This window comes from Vidua macroura, chromosome 23, assembly GCF_024509145.1.
Source record: "Vidua macroura isolate BioBank_ID:100142 chromosome 23, ASM2450914v1, whole genome shotgun sequence".
In the NCBI taxonomy this organism is placed as follows: Eukaryota; Metazoa; Chordata; class Aves; order Passeriformes; family Viduidae; genus Vidua; species Vidua macroura.
This window is the reverse complement of record NC_071593.1, coordinates 5,901,138-5,913,538: the sequence shown is the minus strand read 5'-3', so window position 1 is coordinate 5,913,538 and position 12,401 is coordinate 5,901,138. Positions and strand designations below refer to the sequence as shown.

Sequence of the window (12,401 nt, the reverse complement as noted above, 5' to 3'; positions counted from 1 at the left end):
CACGCCACTGGAATTTTTATGAGATGGCTTATGTGCACTTTAAGTATTACCTGACTGCAGTGCAAATTCCCACACACTTTGGGAGGGAAAAAAGTTTCCACAGCTCTCTGGGGTGGACTGGTTGAGCCCAATTGTTCTGCACAGCATCGTTTTGGATTTACCTTTGTATTTGTTTCTGTTGAGTCAGCTCCTCAACCTGGAACCTTGAGAATTTCACCTTTGTAAAACTGCCCCAGAGCCACCCTGGCCCAGCCGTCCCAGTCCTCTGGCCTTTCCACCACTGCTCTTCCACCTCCCATACCTGTGCAGTGAGGAAGATACCAAGGAACAAGAGGACACCTGCACAGGTCAGAAGAAAATGAGGCTTCACTGCTTCAAAGGTCAGATTTGCTCCAAAATCTCATTCCTGTAAACACCATAAGGACCATAAACTTGAGTGACCATGATCTTGGGAAGAAAGTTTACAAAGAGCCCTTTATAAACCCTGTTTATAATACAATGTTTTGGGTTGCTCCATGTGCTCGGTTCCAGCCCTGGAACAAGAAATTTCTTTGTTGTCAGAAAAGGTCATTAAACCCTTCCTTTTATGTGGCCAAGGATCAAACAGGTGCATGAACAGAGCACGAACAGAGCTCCTGGCCTCACAGCCCACGAGTGAAACCACTTGAGCCAGCACAGACGGATTCCCTGAGCAGCATCCCAAGTGCCACTGCCCTGCTGTGGCCTCCCTGCACCACACTCCTACTGCTCAGGGTCCCAGCAGGAAGCACCCACCAAACTCTCCTTGGCAGTGCCAACTGCAGGCCCAGCAGGGCAGAGTGTCCCTTCCTGGGCTGCTCAGCATTCCTGAATCCAGCTCCTGGATTTCCAGCACTGCTTTGCAGAGCAAGGGACCAGTCAGACACAGGTCGAATTTCCTTCAGTTACCTTTCCAACCCACAAGGTGAGTGGAGCAGCAGAGGAAGGCACGGCACCAAACCTTCCATGTTCCATTTCCTGGCAGGTTAAACTCCCCCACAAACCCTCTGCCCCAAATTCCAGCCCCTCTGCCTGGCAGCAGCTCCCAGCTCAGGATTACACTGCAGTGCCAAGGGATTCAACACACACAGCATTTTTCAGCAATAGAGGTTTCCTAGTCCTGGCTCTGCAGCCTGCAATTACTGCATCTTTGCTGATGTCAGCCCTGCTGCTTTCCCTACAACGCTCTGCATGGAAAATCTGGGATGGGACTTTGGCTACACCAAAAAAGGAACACAGGATGGGATTGTAGATCAGGACTGCGAGCAGACACGAGGCTCCCAGCTGGACCTGCTGCAGTGGGCTTGGAGATTCTGCATGGGAAGTTCTGAACTCCTTGTGCCCACCCAAGCCCCGCTGGTGTCGGTGGATGCCCGGGAAGCTGCCAGGGAGCAGCAGCCCAGGGCAGCTGCCACCATCCCTGCCCAGCTCTGAGCACACCCCATGCAGCTCCCGTGCAGGGATCCCGTGCTGCTTAATTCAATTTGGCAGATAACACTGGGGAAAGGCATTGATTTCCTCCCCTCGCTCCCTCCTTCCCTTCCATCAATTTTCCCAGATAAGCAGCCTGTGGCTCAGGTCCTGCTGGTGACGGATGCCTTGTAATTGCTCTGAATGGATTATCCCCAGACATGGAGCAGGCATTTACAGTGCACAGCTGTAATCAGAAACACTCGCACCCGGGAGAGGGGCTCTGAGGAGCAGACAGCTGGCTCTGGCCTCTGCCTTGTCTCTCTGCTCTTATATTAAGCCTAACTTTATGTATCTGTGGTTTTAATACAGTAATATCCAGGACATCCACTGAAATCAGGGTCCAGATGGGTTCAGCGCCATCCCGACCCTCAGAACTGATCTCTGCTTCTGACAACGGCACGACTCGGGCTACAAAGGGATTTTCCACTCTGCTCACATCTTTCTAAAGATTTTGCAAATTATTATTTGGCTAAACAGGAATCCAGCCACTTGAATGGGTAACATCCCCCCAACTTGGGAAATCCATGCAGACATACTCCGTCCTGGCAATTACTGGCTAAAAGACATTAGATGAGACAGTTCTCACCTCAGTTTATTGCTGCTTTTCTCCCTCTGCCCAGACTAAATTGTCAGCAGTTTGTTTATCAAGATCCCATTGACTTTCTAATTTGTATGTCTGGGGGGAGAAACCCATGAATAACTAAGTGTGAGACAGACTGTTACATAGGAACAAAACACAGCAATTTGAGCCACTGTATTTTAATTTTGTGCAATTATCCACAGCAGCCCAGTATCAAGGGGCAGCAGATCCACGACCAGGATGCTTAGGCTGAAAATCTGATCAACATCAAAGTGTTTTGCCCTGCAAACTTTCATTGAGGTCACTTAATGAATGAAGGAAAGCAGCAGAACAGCACCCAGCAAGGAAAAGTTGATCCTGTCCTACATTCCCTGCTCCTGGAAGCTCTCTCAAACCTGGGGATTCCTCCTCCAGCGCTGGTTTTCCCCTAGGATCCCTACATTAAACAGAGCATGGATTGTGCTGGAGGAAGCAGGACTCAGGTGCTCTCATCCCCTTTCCTTTGGTGTTTGTGCCACCCTGGTTTTCATTCTCTGCTCCTGCAGCATCAGCTTGGTGACTCTGTGCAGGATATGGACAATGGCAGCTCCACAGGAAAGGTTTTGTGTTCAGCATGAACAGTACAAACTTCACTCCTCCAACCTTTAACTCTAACCCAAAACCAATCCTGCTCTGAAACAAAGTCCATCTAACCCCACCTTCCAGCTCCCTCTGCTACCTGTGAAAGCAACAGGAATTTCCTGGAGCAAATGAGGCCTTGCTGCTGGTTTGGTGCTGGAATTGGGAATCCTTCCCCACACACCCCACCCCTCCCTGGGCAGCACAGCCCTGCAGGACCTGGCCTGAAGTGAGGCCCATTTCCCAGAACTGGGAACCCTGGAATGGTTCACACTGGTTTATTAAACGTGCAGAAATCAACTACTCGGAAAAAAAGCTGTGTTAAAACATCACACAACACAAGCCCCTTTCCCGTTTTTGCCCCCCAGAAGCAGCCTGCAGGCAGGGGCAGAGGGGACAGTGGCTTTGGGACCACACGTGCACACCCTGGCTCGTGCAGCTGGGAGATAATGGGCTTTGCAGGTCACTGGCTCTTGAGCACTGTTATCTCTGTGTAACATACACCTTGTTGTGTCTTACTGCTTAATTACAGCTGATACACAGGCCATAATATTGCTTATCATTAGCCAGAGGATGACAATTACCATTTAAGATTAAACAGCTTGCTTTCTTCAGCCAAGTCTCCATGTGACACTTCCGTGCCCAAGAAAAGATTTGCACATGCAGAACAAATCCCCAGACTAATTGGGGATGTGCCCCTCACAAGGAGGTGGGATTTTGGAAGCACACGTTGCAGATGAACATCACCAACAGTCACTGCAGGGTTCAGCAGAACCCTGAACTTGAGGTGAAAACAGTGTTTCATAGAATTTCTAAAGTTTCTTGGCTTTGTCAGGGCTCTTGTTTCTGAAATGGACACAGTGAACAGAAAGTTGGAAGCAGTTGGAAAGCCTGGGCTATTAAAGGATCAGCAAAACTGCTGAGGCTGCACAAGCTGAGCTGTCATTAAGTAGCTTCACCCTTTCCACAAAACACAGATGTGTTCCTATGCACAAACATGTTTTTGTCTTACTGTGCACAGACAACACGAAAACTGCTGGGAAATATCCTGCACTGAAACCCACCCAGGCCTGAGAGGAGATTTCACTACTGATCACCTACAAAAAAAGCAGAAAGACTGAGTGAGAACCACGTCCCCTCACCTCTGCTGAGCGTTTCTGAGATTCCCTCAGAGCAAAGCCTTTCCCTCCAGAACATAAATGTGATAACATTCAGTTCTGATGACTCGTAATGTCACAGGTCAAGGGTTTAAATCTCGTGTCCTGTATTTTGTCAACTCCCATTTATCCCATCCAGCACAGCACAAGGGTACCACACATAAATCTTCCAAAAATGTGTTCTGATCTTTCACCTACAGTAGATTAAAAATAGCCCGGAGCAAGAGCTTTTAGCATTTTGTCATAGCAATTTCTCCATCAAGTAAGATGGATCGCCAGCTCCACGGGGAAGGAATGAACCCACCCTGAGATCAGAGCATGCAAAAGGCTGAGTTCCACCTCCAAGGAGCAGGAGTTGTGCCCTGGGTGGAAATCCCTGCTGAGCTTCCCCTGCTGAGCCCTGTTGCAGCACAGAACATCCAGGGAGGGTTTTTTTTCCTCCCTGCACACTTTTCATTTAAGCCTCAAAACACTTTTGTGAGCTCAGGCAAAAGTCTCATGTCCTGGTTTGGATTTTGAAATTTTCCAGCATGACTTTGGGCACAATTTCCATTTCCCAGATTTTATTTTTTAAAAGTATTTGAAGACAGGTGCTAATTTTGGCTATCCAATATAATTATTAGAGCTCCAGCCACTCAAATTTTCTGAAAACCTAAAGGCCAGAAAGTGAATAGCCACAACAAAACATCTTCCTCTCATAATTCTGCTCAATGATTCTGTTATTAAGCCTTGTTATTTCTTAGGGTCTTGTGGTGATCTTGCAGCAGTGAGATGCACATCACCAGTATTAAAGCACAGAACACCTTTTCACTACTGGACAAAAACCTCTCCTGATCCATTAATGTCTGCTGGGCATTAATGGTTCCCTTTCAAAACTTCAAGACCTAACTGCCTGAAAGTGAATCCACCTTTCTGTTATCAGTTGGTTTGATAAAAGTTCCGCCTGCTGCAGCAACTGGGCTTTACTTGTGTCTTTATCTCACCACAGCCACAGTTGCCAAAGTGGAATAGATGTCCAAAGAATTTATTCAGGAAACTAAAGCTTCCAAAGCTGCAGCTGCTTCCACATGAATTCAGTGATGCAGAGTTTCCCAGCAGCTCACAGAGACTGGAACATCTGTTTACGAGACACCTTTACGACATTCTACATCAGTGTGCTGAGATCTCAAGAGTTATCACATTAAATCTTGCAGAGGTGCTAAATAAACTGCATGCAAAAAAAAAAAAAAAAAAACCCACCAAAAAAACCAACCAAAACCAAACAAACAAACAATCCAAACAAAAACAAAATAGCACAGTCTTGCTCATAACCCAAAAAATCCTGAGAAACTGAGAATGTGTACTCTCTGCCACAACTCAGAGCCCAACTTTCAAGTTTTCCAGAGAGGCTGCCCTTTTATTTCAGGCTGATTACAGATCCCATTATCTTAGACATTATATTGTGGATTTTATATATATATATAAAAACCAGAAAACCAGCACCTGTAACAGATGTGCAGCTCTCACTAGTTCAAGTTATCAAAGAGCACTTTCAGCATCATGTGAGAGAAACTGGGGCATCACCTGTGAGTCAGAACTGAGTAAAGCCTACAGAATTTACCCAGTATTTCCCATTGATTCCCCTTTTCTGAAACACATTCTCAGTTTAATCAGATTTTACTTTTGCATCAGGGAAAGAGTCTCTGCTTTGCTCTCCACTGTCAGAGCTGGAACAACCTCCCATATCAGAGATTTCCACACTTTTCTAATGGGATGTTCATCAAGAAAAGAGCCTTCACCTTCCTTCCTCTCAAGCCCACACTGCAGCTCTTGGATTAGAGCAGAAAACATGGGGAAAAACACATTTAGGCTTTGGGCTAGATGATCTTTAAAGCTCCCTTCCAACACAAACCAGTCTGTGATTCTATGACACTTGTGGTATTTGTGTTTATGTTTTTCCATAGATTTTTTTAACAGACCTCAGGGAACCATTTGTGGGGCCAAAGTAATGTGGATTCACATGATCCCATCACATGTTCCTGTTGGTTTTGATGCCAGGATCAAGAGAAGAGATCCTGTGTTATTTTTATGCTTCTGTTACATTTGTGTTATTTTAGCCTCATTAATGGGCCTGTGGAAGGGGAAGGACCCATGAAAAACACACACAAATGCCACGACAATGGGTTAATTCAGATTTAACTGAACATTAAAGCATCCTCAGAGCTCCCTTTGGGTTTGGGGAGTGGGGCAGGGGGGCAGAGGCTCTTCAGTGACAACAGGACAGATTCCATCTCTTGGACACTGCAGCATTCTCTGGCTACTGAGTCATGTAGGAAACTCTGACACACAGAAATGTGCAATTTCATATTCTGCAGCAGTGAGAAGACAGAAAACAAAGGTACAGCTGCTAAACTTCTCACCAGAAGCCAATCCAAATGGAGGGAACGGGGTGAGTCAAGCAGGGCCAACAGCATCCTGAAAGGGAAGATAAAAAAAAGGAAAACACGTTCATCACAGTTATACTGAAAGATATTTGTGATTTTTATCACTCGTCTTTTGGTGTCCTGTGGATTATTTACATTTGGAGGATGGAGATGAGCATGAGATTCAGCCCCAGCCCCAGGTGATTTGTGACACCACAGATAAGGAAGGGCCTGACTCTCCCAACCCCAGTCGGTGATGGAAAGAAACATCTCCCAGAGCTATCCCATCCCTTCCAGCACTGCATCAGGCAGCATTTCCCTTTTCTTCCAGCTGCCAGTCATCATAATACCTTCTTATCTGTATCCTCTCGATAAATCCTGTATGCATTAGAGCCCAAAGGGCTCTGACAATTCCAGCTAAGGTACGCTCAAAGGGGGACTTTTTCCTTCTCTGCAGGGTCTCACATCCCTCCTGTGGCACGAGGATCCTGGAGCTCAGCAACAGAGGCCCAACACTGCCCTCTCTGTCCCTGCCCTTGGTCCCACACCATGCTAATTTTCCATTTATAAGCAGTTTATATGAAGGCAATAAACTATTCTCAGGTGTTATAAACATTTTACAGGCTGGGGCACTGCACACGCTGGGGTGAACAATTATTTACTAAAGCAGCCACTAATCATTTACAAAAAGGGTATGAACTGAGGTTGGGTGTAATCCCCTGCTCTGTGCAGTGCCTCTTATCTTGGCTGCCCCACTGGGACTGGCCAAGGATCCCCACAGTTCAAAGATTAACCAAACACCTCAGGGTAGGAGCAGCCAAGCTTCTCAACAGGGAGCTGTGACAGGCTCACACCTACCACAGGCTGGAGTAACAAAAGTACAATAAATACAGGAAAGTTCACTAAACCTCCTTATCATATGACCCAAATTTCTCAGTCCTGATTTTTCCTTATCTACAGTTTCACCACCTGTTTGTAGGGATATAAAGGATTGTGCCAAAGTTCCTGGATATGGTACTGCAATCTTTAAACCCCCTGAATTTTAGGTGTCCTGATATCATGGGTGCTTTTCTTGACCACCTGGGAGTGTTTCCTGTCCACTCTGGAAGGATACAAAGGAATAACTTTATTTCTTTAGCATTTTTAGTGGGATGAGTCAGAGAGTCGTGAGCTCAAACTGCTGAACATACTGGTATTTTCAGACACCTCAAATGCTTCTATGACACAAGAACATTATGAAATATAAAACATTTCTTTACTGTCAAACCAACATTGCCTTGTCCTGCCAACAACCTGCCTGCTGATTGGGGTTTCTGTAGATTTTCTTTTTCCTCAACATGAGTTCAAATCCTGTGCACTTCTGCCATATTTCAATTATCCATTACATAAGTGATCTTCTTGCATTAAATCTGATTTAGGATGAGTTCACAATACAGGGCATCTGCACAACAGCACTCTCTTCAGCAAACCAGCTTCCTCTGGCAGTATTTTGCATGCTCCAAAACTACTTGTGAACCAGCAGAACTGAGCTCCTCTTCCAGCACCTCCTCCTGCAACAGGTCTGTGCTTTCCACATGGAATTGTGCAACAGAACCTATTTCCCCCTTGACCATTACAGTCTGCTCCTGCTCAGAGGCTGATTTAGATGATAAATCAGCCACCTCCAAGCTCTAATCTGAGGAAATGTTTAAGCAGATCCCTGACAAAGCCAAAGGGAACTGCACAGTCACTGAGTGGGACTATCTGCTTGCTCAAGCACGTGCTTGAGCACTTTCCTGAATGGAGACCGTGAAGCCAAGGGCAGCCCGGGCCTCAGTGTAACCCTGGAGATACAACAAGTGTCCAGGCTGGTCTGTGAGCCTGATAAGCTCTAATCTGATAAAGACTTCACCACCCCAGCTGCGTCAGAGCCACGCTGGAGCGAGTGGATATTGCAAGGGTGCTGCTTATCTGGCTGAGAACAAACGGAAACTCATTCAAAGAACTCAGTGCCTCGGAGATAAAGCTGGGGAGGCCTTGTAGGGCGGGCACGAGGAGATGAGGTTATCACAGAGACAGACAGGCCTGAAAAACCCCACCTCTTCATTACAGTGGCAATTAAAAGATAAAAGTCATAGACCTTCAAAAGCTGTAGAGGTGTCTCATTCCAATTTAAATCACTGGATGTGAAGCACTTATGAGCTTTGAAAATTTGGATCCTATTGGCACTGATTTTAAAGGGCAATCAAATTTATATTACACTTTTAAAAAAGATCTGTCTGTCCCCATTCATTCTTCACGAGTCATTGGAACAAATGAATCTGCAAATTTAGGTTAAAAAGGGAAGAATCCATAAGGGAAGCATGTTCCATATTTCATATCGTCCCCTGTGATGGAATACCAGTTCCAAGGAGGATCCCAGCACCAAAAAGGAGCCCTTCAATTTGGGGCAGGACAACAATTAAGACATTTTTGTGTGATTAACAACTGTGTACCTCTCCAGTTGACTCAGCGACAGCTACAGGAACACAGTGCCTTCAAAAATAATGCTCAATAACTCCCTAAATTAAGCCACTGATGATCAGCACTGAAATTTCAAACCTCTATTTCTCCTCTCAAGACATGCCAAGGCTAAAGGAAATTTTCAATAAGTTTTTTTCTTCCTATATCTTGAAAACCACTGTAACAAGGCCAAACCCTACGGAATGGGCTGTTTTCTCACCCAGTGAAACAGAGCACCGGCCAGTTTCATTTCCCCAGCACTGAAATGCTTAAATTCCCTGCTTTACTGAAGAATTGCAGCTCTGAGCTCCACTCCGTGCACTGTTTCAGTTCTCAGGAGGTTTGTTTCCCACAGCTGCTCTTCAGCCAAGCTGTGAATGAACCTGAAAATTCATTTGAAAACCCCTCTATGGTTTCTCATGCTTTCACAATTACAGTATAGCTTTCCTCAACATTTACACCACCCCCTGCAGGGAATTCCCCCGGCACAGGGCTAAAATTTACCAGGAAGGCTTGTAAACCCTGATAAGCATTTCATCTCAAAGAAGCCAAAACCTTGGTTTCAAGTGAGTCTGGGAAATTTTCTTTTGCAGGCTCCGTGATTGTGCTATGGAAGTTTGGCCTTTCAGAGCTCTGTGATCCAGCTCTGGGAGGACTCTCGTTAATGGGAGCGTTCAAAGCGCTGCTGTCTGTCACTTGGGCTGTGACTCAGTAGGGAAGTGCCAGAGCTGCGCTTGGGGACAGCCCTCCCTGCGCTGAGCAGAGGCTGACGTGGAGCCTGGGGGACTTTGTGGGAAATGGCACAGGAGCCACTGCCCGGGGGCTGGAGTCTCCCCTTCCAGCAGACAACAACAGGGTGTGCGAGGATCGGGGTGTGCGAGGATTGGAGTGTCCAGAATAAGGGTGTGCAAGGATCAGGGTGTGCAAGATTTGGGGTGTGCAGGGAAAAGAGTGTGCAGAATAAGGGTGTGCAAGGATCAGGGTGTGCAAGATTCGGGGTGTTGTGAGGATTGGGGTGTGCAGAATAAGGGCGTGGAAGATCAGGGTGTGCAAGGATCAGGGTGTGCAAGGATCAGGGTGAGCAGAATAAGGGTGCACAAGGATCAGGGTGTGCAAGATTCAGGATCTGTCAGGATCGGGATGTGTGAGGATTGGAGTGTGTGAGGATCGGGGTGACAGGTCAGACCCAACTCTTCACCAATTTCAGTGAGGGATCACTGAGGTCACAGTTTGCCCATCAGGGTGACAGTCACCATGGAAACCACTGGAAACATCTGCTTGATGTTTTAAAGAGCTGGGGAGCTGCTTGTCCTGCACAGGAAAGTCTCCTGTCAGAGAGCAGCTCCCAGCACTGATTTCCTCCATGGCTCAGTCACACCTCCACTTCCCAGCCCCGTTCACACCAGGTGCTCCAGGCTCCCTGGGGCACTGCCACTGCTTTGGTGCTGGGGTAAGATTCTGCCACAGCCTAACAGAGTCAGTCCCAAGTTCACACCCCAGAGTCCCAACAGAAGCACTCATTTTTAATTCATACTGACAAATCAAACAAATTTCAAATTCTTCAGAATGTGTTTGCAAAATACTGATGGTCATCATCTTATTATAACATGCTATATGTAAATGTATCTTACCTATAATCTAGCTACTTAAAATCAAGGTAATAATTAAACAAAACCTTATAAAATGAATATCCACAGTATGGGTTCTGATGAGCCCATACAAAAAAAAGATGCCTCCATTCGATACATTGAGCCCATATCGATTTAATTTTTACAATTTATATATGACTAGATTTGACACTGGCCACTACCCTGCTTTTCCTAGACCTTTAAATAAACAAAGAGGTGAACCAGGGGCACTTCTTCTGTGGATTACCTCTTGAAACGGTGATGTTTTGGGGACAGGAACTTCCTACAATGTACGGGCATAGCTCTAGAGAAGTAAATATTTGATCTTTCCTTTTAGCCAGCACATCACAAAACAATTAATATTGTTCAGAAGTGTCTTACATATTCAAAATATGCTCCTGCATAAAGTTCATGCCCGTGAACCCCATTTCAAATCAGTACTTGTGACTGATCAAAGGAAATCACTGACACAGAGTCAGCTACAATGACACTCGCTGGAGCATAATTTAAATAAACACCATGTAAACAACCTCCTGAGACACGTTCACGTTCTCTGAGAAGCAAAGGTGACATGAAAGGCAACAGGGGGAGGGGTTTAGGCAGATTTTCACTTCAAGTAACAGATATTGGTACCAATACATGAAATGTGCCCAGGAATGTGCCCAAACACTGAGGGCAGCTGACACAGAACAGCCCATGCTGGGACTGGAAACCTCTCAGCTCTCTGAATCCGTGTGACTGCATCAAAACCACTTCTTGGGAATGGTCTCCAGCTTCAAACCCTACCTGGGAACAGTTGAGACAAATACCAGCCTCCACGGGCCAAAATTCTGCCAAGCAACATTCCAGCACTTCACTAGTACAGTATCATGTTCCACACTTGAGGAACATTCCTGGGAACATTCCCAGGCATCCTTGATTTTACTAGCATGGACACTGCCTAAGATTTCCAGATGCTCACTAGAATCAAGTTTTGTACTTGGACACTGTCATTTGAACAGAGAAACCAGGCAAACAGAAAACAAAAGCAAAACAAAACAAAACAAAACAAAAAAAGGAAAAAAAAAAAAAAGGCAGTTTTATTATGGCAGACTGAGTATTAGAGTTAACATTTCCTAGGAGGGATTCCAGGTCCAGTGGAGCACTTGCCAGAGAGCTGTGTGCTGATCAGACCTTCACTCTGCCCTGGAACAAACAGCCACAGCAGGTCTGGAAGATCCCACTCGAGCCCCACTGGCTGATCTTCACTTTGGAATTAAAAAGGGATTTCCAAGCAGAAACCCACCCCGGCTGTGAAGTGAAATCACAAGTGTGAAAGCCCACACAAAACACAGGTTCCTGCCCACGAGCCTGAGGTTTCCCTTTTCACCTCCTTCACCCTCTGAGTCCCCTTTGATCAGCACAAAAACGGCATCACTTCAACCCAGAGAGACACCAATGCCAGCTGCTGTGCAGATGCACCTTCAGGCTGGGACAAAAAGTTCCAGGAAAACAGAAAAATACTCCAGGATGTTCAGAAAGGCAAACAGTGGGAAGAATCACTGGAAAAGGAAAACAGAGAGCATTTCTTTGTCCCCAGGTAAATCTTTGAGTATGCCCATATTTGGGTCCAGTACTGACCATTTCCTCATTTCAAAAAATGAAAATAGAACTGGAAAAGGCAGAGAAAATGGAGGGAAGGATTATAATAATTAATCAGACTGGGCAACACATTTTCTATAGAAGTATTTTTAAATGGTTTAAAAATTTCAAGAATTACTTGAAACAAAATTTTCATTAGCTTACTTTGATTTTTGATTCCTGATGTTATTGGATCACATTTTCTTGAGGTTTTTCTTCGCTAATTTCAAAAGCCACAGAAACCCAGCTTTTTACAGACAAAACCAAGAGTCCTATGGCAAGAATCTAGAGGTGGGCTTGACAAAAACTCCCAAGTATCACAATGTTAAAAACCAAGGAGTTGGCAAAATACCTCAAATTTGAGGAGGTGAAGAAATATGAATGGCACTAGACGGACTTGAACAGCTGTACATATTTCAGCCCA

The 12,401-nt window shown here is 45.6% G+C and overlaps 1 long non-coding RNA gene across 3 annotated transcripts in view; it reads right to left on the bottom strand.

The window, feature by feature from the left end:
* The window catches only part of LOC128818191 (uncharacterized), a 113,566-nt gene that overhangs the window by 5,469 nt on the left and 95,696 nt on the right, over positions 1-12,401 (bottom strand). For all 3 annotated transcript variants that reach the window (XR_008440405.1, XR_008440406.1, XR_008440407.1), the window contains one exon: positions 6,246-6,300. This is a non-coding gene — a long non-coding RNA (uncharacterized LOC128818191). The remainder of the gene's footprint in view (positions 1-6,245; positions 6,301-12,401) is intronic.